Below are 21,700 nucleotides of genomic sequence, written 5' to 3'. Positions count from 1 at the left end.
CAGTAGCAACTGTGAGGAGGGACCTAGAGTTAAGTTGAGGCATGTGGAATAGATGTGTTTGAGTTAATATTTTTTATATGTGCCTAAGCCATATAAAAAATTGTGCAATTGGCAGTGTCGGCAGCGGTGGCAACTGTCTGTTTCAATGATCTACTTCTGTAAGTTTCTTACTTTTGGAGGCCTTTTAGTGAGCTCAGGGTTAGATATCCAGTGGGGATGGATATTCATGTTGTAAGATCCTTAATATGTTTGCATTAAGAAGTATAAGTCCATGGGTCCTGTGTTCTAGAGTTTACAAGCAACAGTAGCGGCTTGAAACACTTGAAATGGCCCTTTTCAATATAGTTCTAAGGCTGACTCTCACTGGTGTCTTTTCCTATATAATGTCTACTGGTTGTGTATTCTGTAGGGGTGTATTCATTGGTGTCTCATTAGGAAATGCAGTTTGTACCTGTTAGGTACGACTCTTGTGTATGACATTAGATTTTGAAAACACCTGACAAGATCAGAATGTAATAAGGTAATGTGGTCAGAAGGAAAGTGAGAATTTATGGGGATTTTGTGATGTAGATTACATTATCATTAAGGCTAGGGTGGAACTTTTAGATAAGATATATTGAATTCTTCTCTAAATATTAACTGTTATGATTTTAAATATTATTAGTTTACACTTTTAAACAGCGCTTTGCTACATACCCTTAAAGACGATAAAACCTGCAAAAAAATCTCGAACACTCTTTAATAGTTTCTTGTGTGTATAGTATGGCTGTGGAAATTCTAGAACTATTTTATATATCTAGTGGGATTAAGAAAAAGGGTAAACGTAATCTCATTGTTGGGAGCCAATGTTCTCACTGGGGAAGAAGGAACTACATACATGTATGGAATTGGGGAAAGTAGGAAAGAATCTTGTGGCATTAGACTGGAGTTAGAATAATACACACATATATTTCTTAATTCATGATTTAAAGGATATCCCATTTATAATAAAAGTCTACATTTCTTAGCTCTATTCACTAAATGAGCTTAGAAGCAATTACACCTTGGTACAATGAGCACAGCTGGCACCCAGATTTTGTTTTTGAAATACCATTCTCCACTAAAAGAAACTAGGGCAAGATGAATGTCGGAAAGGCAGGATGATCTTGTCAAAGTATAGGTCACATTTTCATGTGATCAGCATAGGAAATCCTTCTAATTACATAGGAAAAAGAGTTCCTAAGGGAACATATTGAAGGGACAAAAGTTATTGATGTAACTGTAGAGAACAAACACTCTGGGTAGACTTAAACCACGTAACGGTTTCTGAATAGTTTGAAGCCATGGCTGAATCCAGAGCTGAGATAGAAAACTCAACCTGAGTCTGAAGCACTTTATTGTGCCCAAAAGTATGGAATTTCTAAAAAAAAATGGATATTATATAAAGGTCACAAGAAGCAGCTTGAAGGGCTCTTGATGGCTAAATTTATTATAGGACAATCTAACCATCAACAGAAATATAACTAATGTCTGATAACCCACTGAATAAAATAAGAATCTATAGCTTTCTGTTGAAGCTAAATAAACAAATGGGAGAGAAGGAAAAATTCTTCATTATGATATAATGTTACATAATAAACATAGAAGAAAAGATAGTTAAAAAATTATGCAACTATTATAATTGACTCAGGAAAGAATCATTAATAAATGCTAAAACTACTGTGTGAAAGTTTGATGGGAAACAGATAAATACATTGTCTCAGAGTACTTCCCCACAGATCACTTATCAATTACAAAGAAAATATTGGTGATTTTACATGGAGAAACCTTGTGGACGCCATCTGAGCCAGGTGATTGAAGTTATTTAGCATCACTAGTAATGTGATAAACTAACATCATGTGCCTCTCAGTATTAAGGTGCACCAAGTAGGAAGCAATATTAGTTGTGTGGTATTCCTGCCAAACTTGCAAAAACAAATTGTTACAAAACATCAGAGAAGTTCACATTGGGAGAAGGTCCACAAAACAACTAGCCTGTACTCTTCAAATATATCAATGTCATGAAAGCAAAGAAAGGTGAGCAACTATTACAGATTAAAGGAAACTAAAGAGAGATGATAACTACTTGCAATAGATGATCCTGGGTTGGATTCTGGATCAAGAAAAAGAAACCACATAAAGATTGTTTGGGGATGATTGGTGAAATTGGGATGCTAACTGCATATTATATTATGATATTATATCGATATTAGATTTTCTGAATTTGATAACTTTATGTTGGTTTATGTAAGAAAATGTTCCTATTCTTAGAGAAGATAAACACTGAAGTACTTAGGAATAAAGGCTGGGACGTTTGCAACCATTGGCAATGACAATGAACATTAGCAATAATAACTTTATTATTTATATGAATATATGAATGTATATAGAAAGAAAGACAGAAGGAGAAATATACAAAGTAATGTGCAAATGTGAGTGTAGGTGAAGGGCATATAGGAATTCATTAAACTGCTCATATAAATTTCCTATAAATTTGGATTTTTTCAAAATAGAAATATAAAAAACATTAAAATTTGTTTAATGATTATATAAAAATATCATTTTACATTTTCAGGGCTTTGAGAGTGAAAGCCAATGAAGGTTCTGTTTTAAAGGAAAAACTTTATGTAGCCCCTTAAACATTTCATCTGTAAAGACGGAAATAAACTATACAACTGTACACAACTGCCTTTCTCTCCCTGCAAAGTTTAAGTGTTATACTTTCAGCAAGGGAAATCTTCAATCTAACCATAAAACTTAAAGCCTACTTAAAGGCTTTGTGATTTGGGCAAGTAAATAAATCCATTTGTAAATACTCAAATTATCCTTGGAGTTGTGAGTTTTGTTCTATCTAGCTTTGCAGTTTTTCCTGTGTTATGATAATTACAGAAAAGGCAAGATTTGGTCACTTGTGAATCTTTCAAGGGAAATGTCTTTATAAATATTTTTGAAAAGTTTGAGCCAATTTACTTTTGCCATTGTGGGTATTTCATGTAGCATGTGCACCAAAGGGCTGGACATATACTTGGGTGCATTGAGTAAATGTCTTGGGAATGTCCAAATTCATCACTGTTTATGAAACAATGCTGAGATATCTTTTCTTTTCCTGAGGGAAAGACTGTTATTTTTGAATAAGTCCTTCTGGAATCATGAAATTAGAGGAGAAGGTTTTAACACCAAGAATATAAAAATCAGTAGGGAGTTATATTACAGTTCTCTAGAGAGATAGAACCAATAGCATATATATATATTATATATATATTTTCCTCTCCATATCTAAAAATATGATTAATTAATTCATTCATTTATGATAAGAAATTGGCTCACATGATGATGGAGACTGAGGACCCGAGCTCTGCAGTTCAAAGACCTAAGAAGCAGGAGAGTCAGTGGTGTAAGTTTCAGTCTAAATTCAAAAGCTTGAGAACCAAGAGAGCTGATAGTGTAAGTTCTAGTTCAAGTTTGGAGACAGAAGGCTGACATCCCAGCTGGAAGACCGTAAGGCAGAGAGGGCTCAGCCTTTTGTTCTATTTAGGCCTTCAAGTGATTGGATGATTCCCACCCACTTTGGGGAGGGCAATCTGCTCTACTTTAATCTACAGATTAAAATGTTATACTTATCCAGAAACACCCTCACAGACACATCCAGAATAATGTTTAGCCAAACATCTGGGGACTCTGTATCCCAGTCAAGTTGACACATAAAATTGACCATCACAGGAGTGCTTTGTGCATTGTAGTTTGTGGATAAAGTAGTCCCTTTAGTATCAGAAATGTGGGCTTTAATTGATATCTAAGACTTCCTTTGTATGTAGAACTGCCTCTAATAAGTCACTTCTTTCCTTATGTTTGATTGGGGTATCTCAAGAAGTTAGAAAATCTCTTTGTTTTTATGCCATGCCTATAGGAGAAACTGCGATGTGGCAGCTGCATTCCTCATTAGGACTGGAGGACCTAGGCCCTCAGCCATCAGCTCTTCTTAGAAATTGCTCTCTCCCCTTGTTTTGTCCAAGGTCATGCTCTCTTTTCAGGGGAAGCTTACATCCAGTGACTGACTGATTTTGAGTAAAAAAGGATAATGGGGAATAATTCTGAAAGGGCATCCCAGCCTCAGAGCTGTCCATAGGGTTGCCTCAGATCTTGGTTAAGAATGCATCACAGCCCAATCTTATCCTTTGTCCAATCTTGCCTTTTTTCCATTTCCCTTCCAGACGTGCTGAACCCAAGTGTACACTCTTGTAAATGTCTTACACTAACTAATCTCTGTCTTAGATTTTGTTTCTTAGGAACCCAACCTGCAACAAAGCTGCAATCATGAACAACTTCCAAGACATGTTAACTTAAAATTTTAAATAAGGGAGATTCTGTAACAGAATGCCTAGCACAAAATGTACATAGACTATTGTAAAGACATGAGTAATCAACAAAAATATATTGAAGTGTTTAGGAAAACATTAGTCAAGTCAGGATAGGGCATTATGAAAAACTGTTAAATAGTCATGAAATTTATCTTTACCAGGAAGAGGAAGTAAAGTAGCTGCCCTTAGATTGGAGCAGCAGTTGACTATTATATGGGAATCAGCAAAGTAAAATTTTATAAGTGGGAATAAGTTTGGCTAGGAGGTGTTGGATGTTATTTTAAAGTAATGAGGCTTGCACTTTATTAGGGAGTCACAGTATGAGAGGTGAGGCCAGAACACTTTCTATTGAAGCTTCAAGTAGTTAAGCTGCTGCCACTACCACGTGCAAACAAACATGAATTAACAGAGTCAAGAGACATGCTAAGAAAAGCAATGGGCTTATGACAAGGTTCCACTTTGGGGGATAATCACCATAAATCATAGCTTTTTCTTTTACCTATAATGAGAAGGGTTTTACATAGCTGGGGAATTCAGGAATTGTAATTCCTTCTTAGGAAAGGAGAGGACTCTTTTGGTACTAGAGCCCAACAGGTGTCTCTGGATTATTTATTTTAGTATCTTTCATGGTGAGATAACTAATATATGAAGAATATAATATATTAATTATTTCCAGCATCCATCCCTTATAATGTATAAAAGTAAACTAAGTGGGCCATTTGAGAAGCACCAAGGATTACCTGAGTGAAAAAGATATCTTAAAATGTCCCTGTCTGACAGCTGTGAGGAGAGCAGTGGTTCTCCCAGCACGCAGCTGGAGATCTGAGAACAGGCAGACTGCCTCCTCAAGTGGGTCCCTGACCCCTGACCCCCGAGCAGCCTAACTGGGAGGCACCCCCCAGCAGGGGCAGACTGACACCTCACAGGGCCGGCCAGGTACTCCAACAGACCTGCAGCTGAGGGTTCTGTCTGTTAGAAGGAAAACTAACAGAAAGGACATCCACACCAAAAACCCATCTGTACATCACCATCATCAAAGACCAAAAGTAGATAAAACCACAAAGATGGGGAAAAAACAGAGCAGAAAAACTGGAAACTCTAAAAACCAGACTACCTCTCCTCCTCCAAAGGAACGCAGTTCCTCACCAGCAACGGAACAAAGCTGGACAGAGAATGACTTTGACGAGCTGAGAGAAGAAGGCTTCAGACGATCAAATTACTCCGAGCTACGGGAGGATATTCAAACCAAAGGCAAAGAAGTTGAAAACTTTGAAAAAAATTTAGAAGAATGTATAACTAGAATAACCAATACAGAGAAGTGCTTAAAGGAGCTGATGGAGCTGAAAACCAAGGCTCGAGAACTACGTGAAGAATGCAGAAGCCTCAGGAGCCGATGCGATCAAATGGAAGAAAGGGTATCAGCCCTGGAAGATGAAATGAATGAAATGAAGCGAGAAGGGAAGTTTAGAGAAAAAAGAATAAAAAGAAACGAGCAAAGCCTCCAAGAAATGTGGGACTATGTGAAAAGACCAAATCTACGTCTGATTGGTGTACCTGAAAGTGACGGGGAGAATGGAAACAAGTTGGAAAACACTCTGCAGGATATTATCCAGGAGAACTTCCCCAATCTAGCAAGGCAGGCCAACATTCAGATTCAGGAAATACAGAGAACGCCACAAAGATACTCCTCGAGAAGAGCAACTCCAAGACACATAATTGTCAGATTCACCAAAGTTGAAATGAAGGAAAAAATGTTAAGGGCAGCCAGAGAGAAAGGTCGGGTTACCATCAAAGGGAAGCCCATCAGACTAACAGCAGATCTCTCAGCAGAAACCCTACAAGCCAGAAGAGAGTGGGGGCCAATATTCAACATTCTTAAAGAAAAGAATTTTCAACCCAGAATTTCATATCCTGCCAAACTAAGCTTCATAAGTGAAGGAGAAATAAAATACTTTACAGACAAGCAAATGCTGAGAGATTTTGTCACCACCAGGCCTGCCCTAAAAGAGCTCCTGAAGGAAGCGCTAAACATGGAAAGGCACAACCGGTACCAGCCACTGCAAAATCATACCGAAATGTAAAGACCATCGAGACTAGGAAGAGACTGCATCAACTAACGAGAAAAATATCCAGCTAACATCATAATGGCAGGATCAGATTCACACATAACAATATTAACTTTAAATGTAAATGGACTAAATGCTCCAATTAAAAGACACAGACTGGCAAATTGGATAAAGACTCAAGACCCATCAGTGTGCTGTATTCAGGAAACCCATCTCACGTGCAGAGACACACATAGGCTCAAAATAAAAGGATGGAGGAAGATCTACCAAGCAAATGGAAAACAAAAAAAGGCAGGGGTTGCAATCCTAGTCTCTGATAAAACAGACTTTAAACCAACAAAGATCAAAAGAGACAAAGAAGGCCATTACATAATGGTAAAGGGATTAATTCAACAAGAAGAGCTAACTATCCTAAATATATATGCACCCAATACAGGAGCACCCAGATTCATAAAGCAAGTCCTGAGTGACCTACAAAGAGACTTAGACTCCCACACATTAATAATGGGAGACTTTAACACACCACTGTCAACATTAGACAGATCAACGAGACAGAAAGTCAACAAGGATACCCAGGAATTGAACTCAGCTCTGCACCAAGCGGACCTAATAGACATCTACAGAACTCTCCACCCCAAATCAACAGAATATACATTTTTTTCAGCACCACACCACACCTATTCCAAAATTGACCATATACTTGGAAGTAAAGCTCTCCTCAATAAATGTAAAAGAACAGAAATTGTAACAAACTGTCTCTCAGATCACAGTGCAATCAAGCTAGAACTCAGGATTAAGAATTTCACTCAAAACCACTCAACTACGTGGAAACTGAACAACCTGCTCCTGAATGACTACTGGGTACATCACGAAATGAAGGCAGAAATAAAGATGTTCTTTGAAACCAACGAGAACCAAGACACAACATACCAGAATCTCTGGGACGCATTCAAAGCAGTGTGTAGAGGGAAATTTATAGCACTAAATGCCCACAAGAGAAAGCAGGAAAGATCCAAAATTGACACCCTAACATCACAATTAAAAGAACTAGAAAAGGAAGAGCAAACACATTCAAAAGCTAGCAGAAGGCAAGAAATAACTAAAATCAGAGCAGAACTGAAGGAAATAGAGACACAAAAAACCCTTCAAAAAATCAATGAACCCAGGAGCTGGTTTTTTGAAAGGATCAACAAAATTGATAGACCGCTAGCAAGATTAATAAAGAAAAAAAGAGAGAAGAATCAAATAGATGCAATAAAAAATGATAAAGGGGATATCACCACCGATCCCACAGAAATACAAACTACCATCAGAGAATATTACAAACACCTCTATGCAAATAAACTAGAAAATCTAGAGGAAATGGATAAATTCCTCAACACATACACCCTCCCAAGACTAAACCAGGAAGAAGTTGAATCTCTGAATAGACCAATAACAGGAGCTGAAATTGTGGCAATAATCAATAGCTTACCAACCAAAAAAAGTCCAGGACCAGACGGGTTCACAGCCAAATTCTACCAGAGGTACAAGGAGGAGCTGGTACCATTCCTTCTGAAACTATTCCAATCAATAGAAAAAGAGGGAATCCTCCCTCACTCATTTTATGAGGCCAGCATCATCCTGATACCAAAGCCTGGCAGAGACACAACAAAAAAAGAGAATTTTAGACCAATATCCTTGATGAACATTGATGCAAAAATCCTCAATAAGATACTGGCAAACAGAATCCAGCAGCACATCAAAAAGCTTATCCACCATGATCAAGTGGGCTTCATCCCTGGGATGCAAGGCTGGTTCAATATACGCAAATCAATAAATGTAATCCAGCATATAAACAGAACCAAAGACAAAAACCACATGATTATCTCAATAGATGCAGAAAAGGCCTTTGACAAAATTCAACAACCCTTCATGCTAAAAACTCTCAATAAATTAGGAATTGATGGGACGTATCTCAAAATAATAAGAGCTATTTATGACAAACCCACAGCCAATATCATACTGAATGGGCAAAAACTGGAAGCATTCCCTTTGAAAACTGGCACAAGACAGGGATGCCCTCTCTCGCCACTTCTATTCAACATAGTGTTGGAAGTTCTGGCCAGGGCAATTAGGCAGGAGAAGGAAATCAAGGGTATTCAATTAGGAAAAGAGGAAGTCAAATTGTCCTTGTTTGCAGATGACATGATAGTATATCTAGAAAACCCCATTGTCTCAGCCCAAAATCTCCTTAAGCTGATAAGCAACTTCAGCAAAGTCTCAGGATACAAAATCAATGTGCAAAAATCACAAGCATTCTTATACATCAATAACAGACAAACAGAGAGCCAAATCATGAGTGAACTCCCATTCACAATTGCTTCAAAGAGAATAAAATACCTAGGAATCCAACTTACAAGGGATGTGAAAGACCTCTTCAAGGAGAACTACAAACCACTGCTCAAGGAAATAAAAGAGGATACAAACAAATGGAAGAACATTCCATGCTCATGGGTAGGAAGAATCAATATCATGAAAATGGCCATCCTTCCCAAGGTAATTTACAGATTCAATGCCATCCCCATCAAGCTACCAATGACTTTCTTCACAGAATTGGAAAAAACTACTTTAAAGTTCATATGGAACCAAAAAAGAGCCCGCATCGCCAAGTCAATCCTAAGCCAAAAGAACAAAGCTGGAGGCATCACACTACCTGACTTCAAACTATACTACAAGGCTACAGTAACCAAAACAGCATGGTACTGGTACCAAAACAGAGATATAGATCAATGGAACAGAACAGAGCCGTCAGAAATAATGCCACATATCTACAACTATCTGATCTTTGACAAACCTGACAAAAACAAGAAATGGGGAAAGGATTCCCTATTTAATAAATGGTGCTGGGAAAACTGGCTAGCCATATGTAGAAAGCTGAAACTGGATCCCTTCCTTACACCTTATACAAAAATCAATTCAAGATGGATTAAAGACTTAAATGTTAGACCTAAAACCATAAAAACCCTAGAAGAAAACCTAGGCATTACCATTCAGGACATAGGCATGGGCAAGGACTTCATGTCTAAAACACCAAAAGCAATGGCAACAAAAGCCAAAATTGACAAATGGGATCTAATTAAACTAAAGAGCTTCTGCACAGCAAAGGAAACTACCATCAGAGTGAACAGGCAGCCTACAAAATGGGAGAACATTTTCGCAACCTACTCATCTGACAAAGGGCTAATATCCAGAATCTACAATGAACTCCAACAAATTTACAAGAAAAAAACAAACAACCCCATCAAAAAGTGGGCGAAGGACATGAACAGACACTTCTCAAAAGAAGACATTTATGCAGCCAAAAAACACATGAAAAAATGCTCACCATCACTGGCCATCAGAGAAATGCAAATCAAAACCACAATGAGATACCATCTCACACCAGTTAGAATGGCGATCATTAAAAAGTCAGGAAACAACAGGTGCTGGAGAGGATGTGGAGAAATAGGAACACTTTTACACTGTTGGTGGGACTGTAAACTAGTTCAACCCTTGTGGAAGTCAGTGTGGCGATTCCTCAGGGATCTAGAACTAGAAATTCCATTCGACCCAGCCATCCCATTACTGGGTATATACCCAAAGGACTATAAATCATGCTGCTATAAAGACACATGCACACGTATGTTTATTGCCGCATTATTCACAATAGCAAAGACTTGGAACCAACCCAAATGTCCAACAATGATAGACTGGATTAAGAAAATGTGGCACATATACACCATGGAATACTATGCAGCCATAAAAAATGATGAGTTCACGTCCTTTGTAGGGACATGGATGAAATTGGAAATCATCATTCTCAGTAAACTATCGCAAGAACAAAAAACCAAACACCGCATATTCTCACTCATAGGTGGGAATTGAACAATGAGAACACATGGACAGAGGAAGGGGAACATCACACTTCGGGGACTGTTGTGGGGTGGGGGGAGGGGGGAGGGATAGCATTGGGAGGTATACCTAATGCTAGATGACAAGTTGGTGGGTGCAGCGCACCAGCATGGCACATGTATACATATGTAACTTACCTGCACATTGCGCACATGTACCATAAAACCTAAAGTATAATAATGATGATAATAATAATAATAATAATAAAAGAAAAAAAAAAAAAAAAAAAAGAAGAAATGCTCAAAAGAGACTTTCATGTTGGAAATAAAAATACACTAGACAGTAACTTGTAGCCATATGAAGCTATAAAGATCTCCGGTAATATATATACATTGGCAAATATAAAAAGCAGTATTACCGTAATTTTGGTTTGAAATTCTCCTTTTTTGTAAATAATTTAAAGGTAGACATAGAAATAAATATAAATATATGATAATGAATACATAATGTATAAAGATATATTTGTAACATAAAAAAAAAAAAAAAAAAAAAAGATATCTTAAGAGTTTTATTATTCTGAATTTGGAGACTACACTTAGGAAAGACAGAATCAGAGAAATCTCATTATATTAGCATAGGACAGAGGTGCCTGAAGCTAGGAAATTATTACGTGGTTTTGAAAAGGTAGTGTGTTTAAAATGAACACAATAGCAAGTACAAACATATATTAGAAATAATAGCATTTTCAGAAACAAAGAAAGTTTTCATTAAAAATTATTTAAGTTATCCATTCATCCATTGGTGGACACAGGTTGTTTCCATACCTTGCCTATTGTGAATAATGCTGCAGTGAACATGGGGGTGCAGATATCTATTTGAGAAGCTGACTTTATTTCCTTTGGATATGTACACAGAAGTGATATATGTACGTATACTTTTTTCATGATAGTTCTATTTTTAAATTTTTGATGAACCTTCATACTGTTTTCCACAATGACTGTACCAATCTACGTTCCCATTAACAGTGTACAACGGTTCCCTTTTCTCTACATCCTTGCTTTTTTGAGAATTTATCTCTCATCTTTTTGATAATAACCACCTTAACTGGTGTAAGGTGATATCTCATTATGGCTTTGATTTTTATTTCACTGATGATTAGTGATACTGAGCACATTTTCATATACCTGTTGGCCATTTGTATGTCTTCTTTTGAAAAATCTCTCTCTCTCTCTACACACACACACACGCACACACACACACACACAAATATATTAATCAGCCACGAAAAAAAATCCTGCCATTTGTGACAATATCTATGAACCTGGAGGACATTATCCTAAGTGAAATAAACCAGACATAGAAAGATGAATACTATATGATCTTACTTTTAGGTGGAATCTAAAATAATCGAATTCATAGAATCAGGGAGTAGAATGGGTGTTTTCAGGGGAAGACAGGTGGGGGAAGGGGAGAATGTTAGTCAGAAGGTACAAACTTTCAGTTATAAAATGAATGTGTTCTGGGGATCTAATGTACACCATGGTGACTATAGTTAATAATACTATATTGTTTTCTTGAAATATGATAAGAGGAAAGGTGTTAAGTGTCCTCATCTCACACACACACAAAGTGGTAACTATGGAAAGTGATGGATGTGTTAATTAATTTGATTGTGGTAATCATTATACAATGTATAGCTATATCAATATATCATATTGTATACTTTGAATATATATAATTTTGTCAATCAAATATTTTAAAATAAAATTGATTTGTTATGTGTATTTTGCCACAATTGAAAATAAGAGAAAAAATTTAAAAAACAATTTGGAATTGTAACAAAAGTTCTACTCAAGATCAACCTTTTTCTGAACTAACATATAAAGCTTTCTTTAATAATTAAGATAACCTTTTATGTATGCATTTAAGCATAAATAATATGCAAAATGTAGGATTTCTCCCTCTTCAATTATATGCTGTTTTCTGTAGTAGATTAAGCATATACAAATTTACATAAAGTTGCTTATGTGTTTAACTTGAACTTTAAAAAAATGGCAGCCTTATCGGTATGTCCAGGGCAATTAATATCCTCACTGAGTTTGCCATCCTAATAAAATTGCATCTATTCCCTTGATAAGAAGATAAAACACATCCACCATTTAACATAACAGTATGCAACTATGGTATTCTTTGTAACTACTCTATCACCTATATTAATATCTACTTTTTTAAAATAGTAAATTTTGATCCTTTCCACTTATAAAGAAAACTGGAAAGTAGATAATTGAGAACTACTATATACTATTTATTACTTTAGTGGGACTTACTTTTGCTTGAATATTACCCAAATATACCCTAATGGAATTTTTCTGTATTTATATGTCCAAAAATAAAAGTTATTTAAATTTAGTATAAAAGAACTAAAGTTCTACTTAGAAAAAAGGATAAACTATTTGTTAGCCTGACATAAACTGGTATTTATTTTCTTTTTATATTGCGACTTAGCAACTAAATCCTCATTAGTGGGATTCACAGTTAAACTCAAACTCCTTCTTTTTCTTCCTATGAATTTTAGTTCCTATGGTTCTTAAATAACCAGGATTTTAAAAGTATTTTCTACTTTGCTTTCTTGGAGTTTTTGTTTCTCTAGGCTTGTTTACATAAGGGCTTTAGAAGCCAATCATATAATAGGCGCCCCTCTCAATCTGAGATAATTTATAATTTATTAATATTCTCTGGAATAGACAAAGGTATGGCAATATGTTTGTTTGAAACATATCTCATTGCTCACTGTGTTGAAGAACCTCATCACACTCCCAGAGACATTGAGATTTCCCCCTCTTTCATCATATGCTGCTTTCTAGTACTTTTCCAGTAGACTTCCCTAAGTCAAGCCAGGGGCTCAACTTTAAATTTTTGTTGACACTAAAAGCTTTCCTTATGCCTTAATTTGGCTTATTTTGTGTATTTCTATGGAATTCCCTATTTCTTTTCTGAAGACAGGAGAAAAAAATCATGCAGTCAAAAAGTTCAAATTTCATGGGAGATCATGAAGCTTCAGACAAGCCAGAACCAATTAGTTATATTCCATTTGCATTCCCCTTCCAGCATAATCATACAATTATCATACAAATAGAGTTATTTGTTTTTGAAGGATGCAAATGTTTATATTACTTCCTTATTATCCTTGTAATATCTGTAAGAGGATTTGTATTTATGTTTCCTCTTTCATTCTTGACATTGGTACCTTGTGTCTGTTCTCTTTTTCTTGACAGTTCTTGCTTTTGGTGTTGTTGGTTTTCTCTGTTGTTTTTCTGTATCATACTTTATTGCTTTTTCTCTTTTTTATTTTTTAATTATCTTTTTATTTTAGGAAATTTTATTTTTATTTCAATAGTTTTTGGAGTATGAGTTCTTTAGTAGTGATTCCTGAAATTTCAGTGCACCTGTCACCCAAGTAGTGTACACTGTACCCAATATGTAGTCTTGTATCCCTCTCTCCTCTCCTAACCTGCCCCCTTGAGTCCCCAAAGTCTATTATATCATTCCTATGTCTTTGCATCCTCATAGCTTAGCTCCCATTTATAAGTGAGGACATACGATATTTGGTTTTCCATTCCCGAGTTACTTCACTTAGAATAATGGCCTCCAGCTCCATCCAAGTTGCAGCAAAAGACATTATTTTGTTCCTTTTTATAGCTTTGTAGTATTCCATGGTGTATATGTACCACATTTTCTTTATTTACTCATTGGTTGATAGGCACTTAGGTTGGTTCAATACCTTTGCAATTGCAAATTGTGCTGCTATAAACATGCATGTGTCTGTGTGGTTTTTATATAATGACCTCTTTTCCTTTGGGTAGATACCCAGTAGTGGGATTGCTGGATCGAATGGTAGATCATTTTAATTCTTTAAGGAATTTCCATACTGTTTTCCATAGTAGTTGTACTAATTTATATTCCCATCAGCAGTATAAAAGTGTTCCCTTTCCACCACATTCATGCCAACATCCATTGTTTTTTAAGTTTTTAATTATGACCGTTCTTGCAGGAATAAGTAGTATCTCATTGTGGTTTTAATTTGGATTTCCCTGATAATTAGTGATGTTGAGCATTTTTTCATATGTTTGTTGGCTGTCTGTTTATCTTCTTTTGAGAATTGTCTATTCATGCCCTTTGACCACTTTTTGATGCAGTTATTTGTTTTTTACTTGCTGATTTGTCTGAGTTCCTTGTAGATTCTGGATATTAGTCCTTTGTTGAATGCATAGTTTGCAAATATTTTCTTCCACTCCGTGGGTTGTCTATTTACTCTGCTGATTATTTCTTTTGCTGTGCAGAAGCTTTTTAGTTTAATTAGGCCCCATTTATTTATTTTTGTTTTTGTTGCATTTGCTTTTGGCATCTTAGTCATGAATTCTTTGCCTATGACAATGTCTAGAAGAGTTTTTCCAATGTTATCTTCTATAATTTTTTGGTTTCAGGTGTTAGATTTAAGTCTTTTTCCATCTTGAGTTGATTTTTGTATAAGGAGATGAGGATCCAGTTTCATTCTTTTACATGTGGCTTGCCAGTTTTCCCAGGGCCATTTTCTGAATAGGGTGACATTTCCCCAATTTACGTTTTTGTACGCTTTGTCGAAGATCAGTTGAATGTAAGTGTTTGGCTTTACTGGGTTCTTTATCTTGTTCCATTAGTCTGTGTGCCTATTTTTATACCAGTACCATGTTGTTTTGGTAACAATAGCCTGGTAGTTTTATTTATTTATTTATTTATTTATTTATTTATTTTGAGACAGAGTCTCCCTGTCTCCCAGGCTTGAGTGCAGTGGCGCGATCTCAGTTCACTGCAAGCTCCACCTCCTGGGTTCAGCCATTCTCCTGCCTCAGCCTCCCGAGTAGCTGGGACTACAGGTGCCCGCCACCATGCCCTGCTAATTTTTTGTATTTTTAGTAGAGACAGGGTTTCACCATGTTAGCCAGGATGGTCTCGATCTCCTGATCTCATGATCCACCCGCCTCGGCCTCCCAAAGTGCTGGGATTACAGGCGTGATGAGCCACCGCGTCTGGCCACCTGATAGTATAATCTGAAGTTGGGTGATGTGATGCCTCCAGATTTGTTCTTTTTGCTTAGGTTTGGTTTGGCTGTGTGTGCTCTTTTTTGGTTCTGTATGAATTTTAGTATTGTTGTTTTCTGGTTCTGTGAAGAATGATGATGGTATTTTGATAAGAATTGCATTGAATCTGTAGATTGCTTTGGTAAGTATGGACTCTTTTCATGAAAAAGTTTCCCTTCTTCTTGGCTGAAAAACCTCAGGGAGAGCTGTCTGTCTGGGAGTTGACTGGGAATTATCAGAGAAGGCATTTTCAGTTTTATGGGATCTTCAAGAAATCTTGTTGATTGTAGGATATGTGTGGTATATAAATTTCTAGATAGTGGCTACTGGAGTGTGGCTTTTAGTATCTCCATTCTAGTTAAGCCAAGAATGTATCATATCCTTAATTATAATTTCTTCAAAAATTTTGGCAACAATTGACAAATTAAGAATCATGAATTGTCCATATTTTTGTGATGCTAAGAATGATCAGCAGGCTATGGGTGGTGATGGCCTGATCCCTCCGTTGTAAAGTTCCCCACAATCTAATGATTCATCTATTGATGATGATTGAATTGATTATTTTATTTGGAGTAATAAAATGTGGTTTTAAGAATTCTATAATTTCCCCCACATCAATCGGTAGAGAATTTTCCTTCATGAAGCAGAGTTATTTTGTTACTCTGAAATATAGTTAATAGAGTAGGAATGGATCCTTAATTTCATCCTTCTAATTGATATTTTTTAAATTTAAAAATGCTGTTTACTAAGTAGGTTTTGTTTTTTACTTTCTCTCTTTATTATTATTATTTACTCATTTAACATATCTATATTCAATGTGTTTTAAACAATTACATTCATTATTATTTCTGATATTCAAATCATTTCAAATTTGGCCAAGGGGCATTCTTTCATGTTGACTTGTGTTCCCTTTGGAAATGACCCTTTGACCTTCATAACTTACTTGATTTTTGGGATAACGAAATGTTCATCTTGTATATTTCCAGATACATACTTAGAATCCACTATTTTTTGAAGGCCCTGAATTCTTTTAGTAGGGAATGGTATTTAGAGAATTAGTGTTATTTGGTTGTCATTCAAGAGGCTTGTAGACTTCTTCAGTGGACAGAGCTAGGAAATTTGTATTTCCTAAAAAAAGAAAAAAGTCATGGGTTTATAATGATATTTCAAATTCAAATATTAATTCAATATTAATTAAAATTCAGAATTAATATCAAAATATTTTAATTAAAATTAAAAATTTCCCAGCTTTATTAAATTATAATTGATAAATTAACATTGTATATATTTATGGTGTACAGTGTGATGTTCTATTATATGTATGAGGGGACTTTAAAAGTTTGTGGAAAATGAAATTAAAAGATAAAAATAAAAAGTGCAAACCTTATTTCTCAACATAAGCTCTATCAAATTCAAGACACTTTTGTAAGCAATGATACCAGCTATTTAGTCCATTCCTAAAGACTGAGAGTCCTGGAAAGTTAGCATTATCAATGCATTCTTTTTCACATTATTTACTGCAGAAAATGGATGCCAGTTGAAGATATTTTTAAGATTAGGAAACAAAAAGAATTTAGAAGGAGTCAAATCAGGACTGTAAGGTGGATACCTAATAATTTCCCAATGAAACTCTTGCAACATAGCTCTGTTGTCTGATGAGAGAAATGAGCAGGAGCAGGAGCGCCAGTGTCATGGCAGAGAACTCTCTGGTGGAGTTTTCCTAGGCATTTTTCAGCTAAAGCTTTGGCTAACTTTCTCAAAACACTTTCATAATAAGCAGATGTTATCATTCTTTAGCTCTCCAGAAAGTCTGCAAGCAAAATGCCTTGAGCATTCCAAAAAACTGTTGCCATAGCCTTTACTTTTGACTGGTCCACTTTGACTTTGAGACTGGACCACTTCCACCTCTTAGTAGCCATTGCTTTGATTGTGCTTTGTCTTCAGGATCATACTGGTAAAGCAGTGTTTAATCTCCTGCTACAATTCTTCAATTAAATGCTTCAGGATCTTAATCCCACTTGTTTAAAATTTCCATAGAAAGTTCTGCTTTTTTCTGCAACTATCTGGGTGCAACAGTTTTGGCACCCAGTGAAGAAAATGTTGCTCAACTTTAATTTTTCAGTCAGAATTGTGTAAGCGGAACCAATTGGTATGTCTGTGGTGTTGGCTGTTGTTTCTGGCATTAATCATCAGTTCTTTTCAATTAGGGCATGAGCAAGATTAAGTTTTTCCTCACAAATGGATGTGGATGTTCTACTACTGCGGATTTCATCCTCATCATCTTGTCTCTTCTTAAAACAAGTTATTCATTTGTAAACTGCTGATTTTTTTGAGGCATTGTCTCTGTAAACTTTTTGTAAAGCATCAGTGATTTCATCATTCTCCCACCCAAGCTTCACCACAAATTTGATGTTTGTTCTTACTTTAATTTTAGCAGAATCCATATTGCTGTGATAGGGGCTCTTTTCAGACTGATGAATTATTCTTACTGCCTCAAACTAGAGCTTATTCAGACAAGTTATAACAAGTTTGTACGAATTTATTTTGGTACATAAACATTTTGAAATCCATGCTTAGTTTTTTTGTAATATGCATTTCCATGAACTTTTTGAAGATTCCAAGAATATTGTAAAATTATTAAATCAAGCGACTTCACGTATCCATCACCTCACATGCTTATCTTTTTTTTGTGGTGAGAACACTTAATATCTACTGTCTTAGCAATTTTCAAGTGTATAATATAGTATTATTAACTATCATCACCATGCTGTACAATAGGTCTCCAGAACTTATTCATTCTAACTGAAACTTTTTACCATCTGACCAACTCTCTATTCCAACCCTCCACCTCCAGCCCTTGGCAACAATTCTGATAAAGTCACCAATACTTTCTGATTCTGCGGATTCAACTTTTTTACATTCCACATATAACTGAGATCATGCAGTATTTGTTTTTCTGTACCTGGCTTATGTCAGGTGATATAAGGTGTCTAGGTTCCTCCATGTTGTCACAAATAATAAGATTTCTTTCTTTTCTAAGGCTGAATAATATTCCATTGTATGTATACAATATGTTTTCTATATCCATTTATTTATGTACCCTTTGGTTGATTCAATATCTTGGCTATCGTGAATAATGCTATAATGAACATGAGAGTGCAGATACTTGTTTGATATACTGATTCCATTTCCTTTGGATATATACCCTGTAGTGGGATTGTTGGACCATAGGGTAGTTCTATTTTTAATTTTTTGAGAAACATTTGTACTATGTTCCTTAGTGATTGTATTTTTACATTTCCACTAACTGTGTAAAAGGGGTCTCTTTTCTCCACATGCTTGCCAATATTTGTTATCTTTTATCTTTTTTATAACAGCTATTTTGACAGGTGTAAAATAATATCTCACAGTTTTTTGATATAATTTTCCTGGTATTTAGTGATATTGACCGTTTTTTCATATTCCTGTTCATTTGTATGTCTTTTTTTGAGAAATGCCTTTTAAGGTTCCTTGCCCATTTAAAAAATCATGTTATTTGCTTTTTTTTGCTATTGAGTTGGTTATTTATATATTTTGTGTATTAACCTGTTATCAGATATATGGTGTGTAATATTTTCTCTCATTCCATAGGAAATCCAATATTTTTTCCAACTGTCTTTACTCTATTGATTATTTCCTTTGCTTTGCGGGATTTTGGTTTGATGCAATCTTATTTGTGTATTTTTGTTTTGTTGCCTTTGTTTTTGTAGTCATATTATAAAAAATCATTGACTAGGCCTGTGTCAAGGAATATTTCCCCTGTGTTTTCTTTCAGTAGTTTTACAGTTTCAGGTCTAATATTTAGATCTTTAATCCATTTTGAGTTGACTTTTGTGGATGATGTGAGATAAAGGTCCAAGTTCATTCTTCTGCATGTGAATATTAAGTTTTCCCAACATCATTTGGAAGAGATTATCCTTTCCCTATTGTGTGTCTCTTTCCCATAAAGCTTCATTATGTGGCAGCTTGGTTCAAGATCAATTGAACATTAATGCATGGGTTTATTTTTGGGTCTCTATATTTTTCCATTGGTCTGTATGTCTGTTTTTAGGCCAGTATCATGCTGTTTTGATTACTGTAGCTTTGAAGTATATTTTGAAATCAGGTAATGTGATGCCTTTGGCTTTGTTATTTTTGCTCAAGTTTGCTTTGACTATTTAGAGTCTTTTGTGGCTCCCTATGAATATTAGAATTTTTTTCTATTTCTGTGAAAAATACCATTAAAATTTTTGATAGGGAGTGCATTGAATCTGTACATCAAAATTACAGTATAGACATTTTAACAATATTAAATCTTCTAATCATGAACACAAAATAATTTTCCCTTTGTTACTTCTTCAATTTCTCCCATCAATATTTTGTAGTTTTCAGTGTATAGATCTTTCATCTACTTGGTTAAATTCATTTCTAAGTATTTTATTTTATTTTTGATGCTATTATAAACTGAATTATTTTATTGATTTCTTTTTTGGATAGTTGATTGTTAGTATACAGAAATGTTACTAATTTTTGTGTGTTGATTTTGTATATTACAACTTTACAAAATTAGTTTATTAGTTCCAAGAATTTTTCAGTGAAGTCTTTAGGATGTTCTATATATAAAATAATGTCATTTCCAAACAGAGACAATTTTATTTATTTCCTTTCAATTTGGATGCATTTTATCTTTTTCTTGCTTCCTTATTCTGGCTAAGACTTCCACTACTTTGTTAAATAGAAGTGGTGAGGTGAGTATCCTTGTCTTGTTCCTGATATTAGAGGAAAAGCTTTCCACTTTGTGCCACTGATTCTGATGATAGTTATGAGCTTGTCATATGCAGCTTTAATATATTCAGGAACACTCCTTCTATATCTAATTTGTTGACAGTTTGCATCATGAAAGGATGTTGAGTTTTGTCAAATGCTTTTCCTGCATCTGTTGAGATAATCATATGATTTTTGTCCTTCATCCTGTTAATGTAGTATATCACATATATTGATTTGCATGCATTGTACCATCCTTGCATCCCAGAAATGAGTCCCACTTAGTCAGAGTGTATAATCCTTTTATGGGCTGTTGAATTTGGTTTGCTAGTATTTTGTTGAGGATGTTTGCATTTATGCTCATCATCAGGAATATTGGTCTGTAATTTTCTTTTCTGTCTTTCTCTGGCTGTGGTATTAGGATAATGCTGGTCTGGTGATATGATTAATTCAACTTTTTGATTATATAGTTTTATTGCTTTTCTCTTACATGGATATTTTATTGCTTAATAATATTAAATTTTACTTGTAATATTGTTATGTAATAATATTTAAATATTCATTTTAATGCAATATTAAATTTAGGTGAAATCAAATATTAAATTATTAATGGAATGATTAAATTTTAGGTGAAATCAAATTTTACTTAACATTAAATTTAATTATATATTTGCATTATTCTAATATGTATAGAATATCAAAATAAAATTAACAATGTTATGATTAATGATTGGGCTGCTGTTAAGATTTCTTTCAAACTCTATGAAATATATTATATTCCACTAAATATGAAAAATAAAAATACTATGTAAAGAATTTTTTTGTGTTTATATCTCTAATTTGATATACAATTAGCTTGTTTTTGCTTTGTTTTCATATTTTAGGGCTTTTGGTTCAATTGCAATTTCTTGTATTCTCTTTCTTTTCTCTTTTTATAGCTACTCATTTCTTATAACCAGTTGTTGGTTAGTAAAAAAATTCCCTTTACAAATGTAATTTGCTAAATAAATGCAAATTCTTTTTCTTATATAAAAATAGCACATTATATATGCTATTCTGCATTTTTTCATTTAGTAGTATATCCTAGAGAATATTTCATATCAGTGTATAGCATTCTTCTTTATTCCTTTTTATGGCTATATAGTATTAGTTTACCATAAATTATTTAGCCAGTCTCTATTAATGGACATTTGAATTATTTCCAGTTAAGTATTAAAATTATTCTATAGTGAATAATCTTGTGCATAAAACATTTCATAATTTTGCTTTTTTTGGAAGATTCCTAGAAATGAAATTGCTGAGTCAAAAAGAGAATGTATAAGTAATTTTTCTAGCTGTTGTCAAATCCCCCTCTATTTATATTACACTTTTGCATTTCCAACTCATGTGGTTGCTCCGTGACAATTAAATAATATATTGTCTAATTTTTGGATTTTTGCCATTCTTACAGGTGCGAAGTGATCTCTTAATTAAATTTTACTTTGTG

Source organism: Pongo pygmaeus, chromosome 7 (genome assembly GCF_028885625.2).
Source record: "Pongo pygmaeus isolate AG05252 chromosome 7, NHGRI_mPonPyg2-v2.0_pri, whole genome shotgun sequence".
NCBI classification, from domain to species: Eukaryota; Metazoa; Chordata; class Mammalia; order Primates; family Hominidae; genus Pongo; species Pongo pygmaeus.
This window is presented reverse-complemented; position numbering follows the sequence as displayed.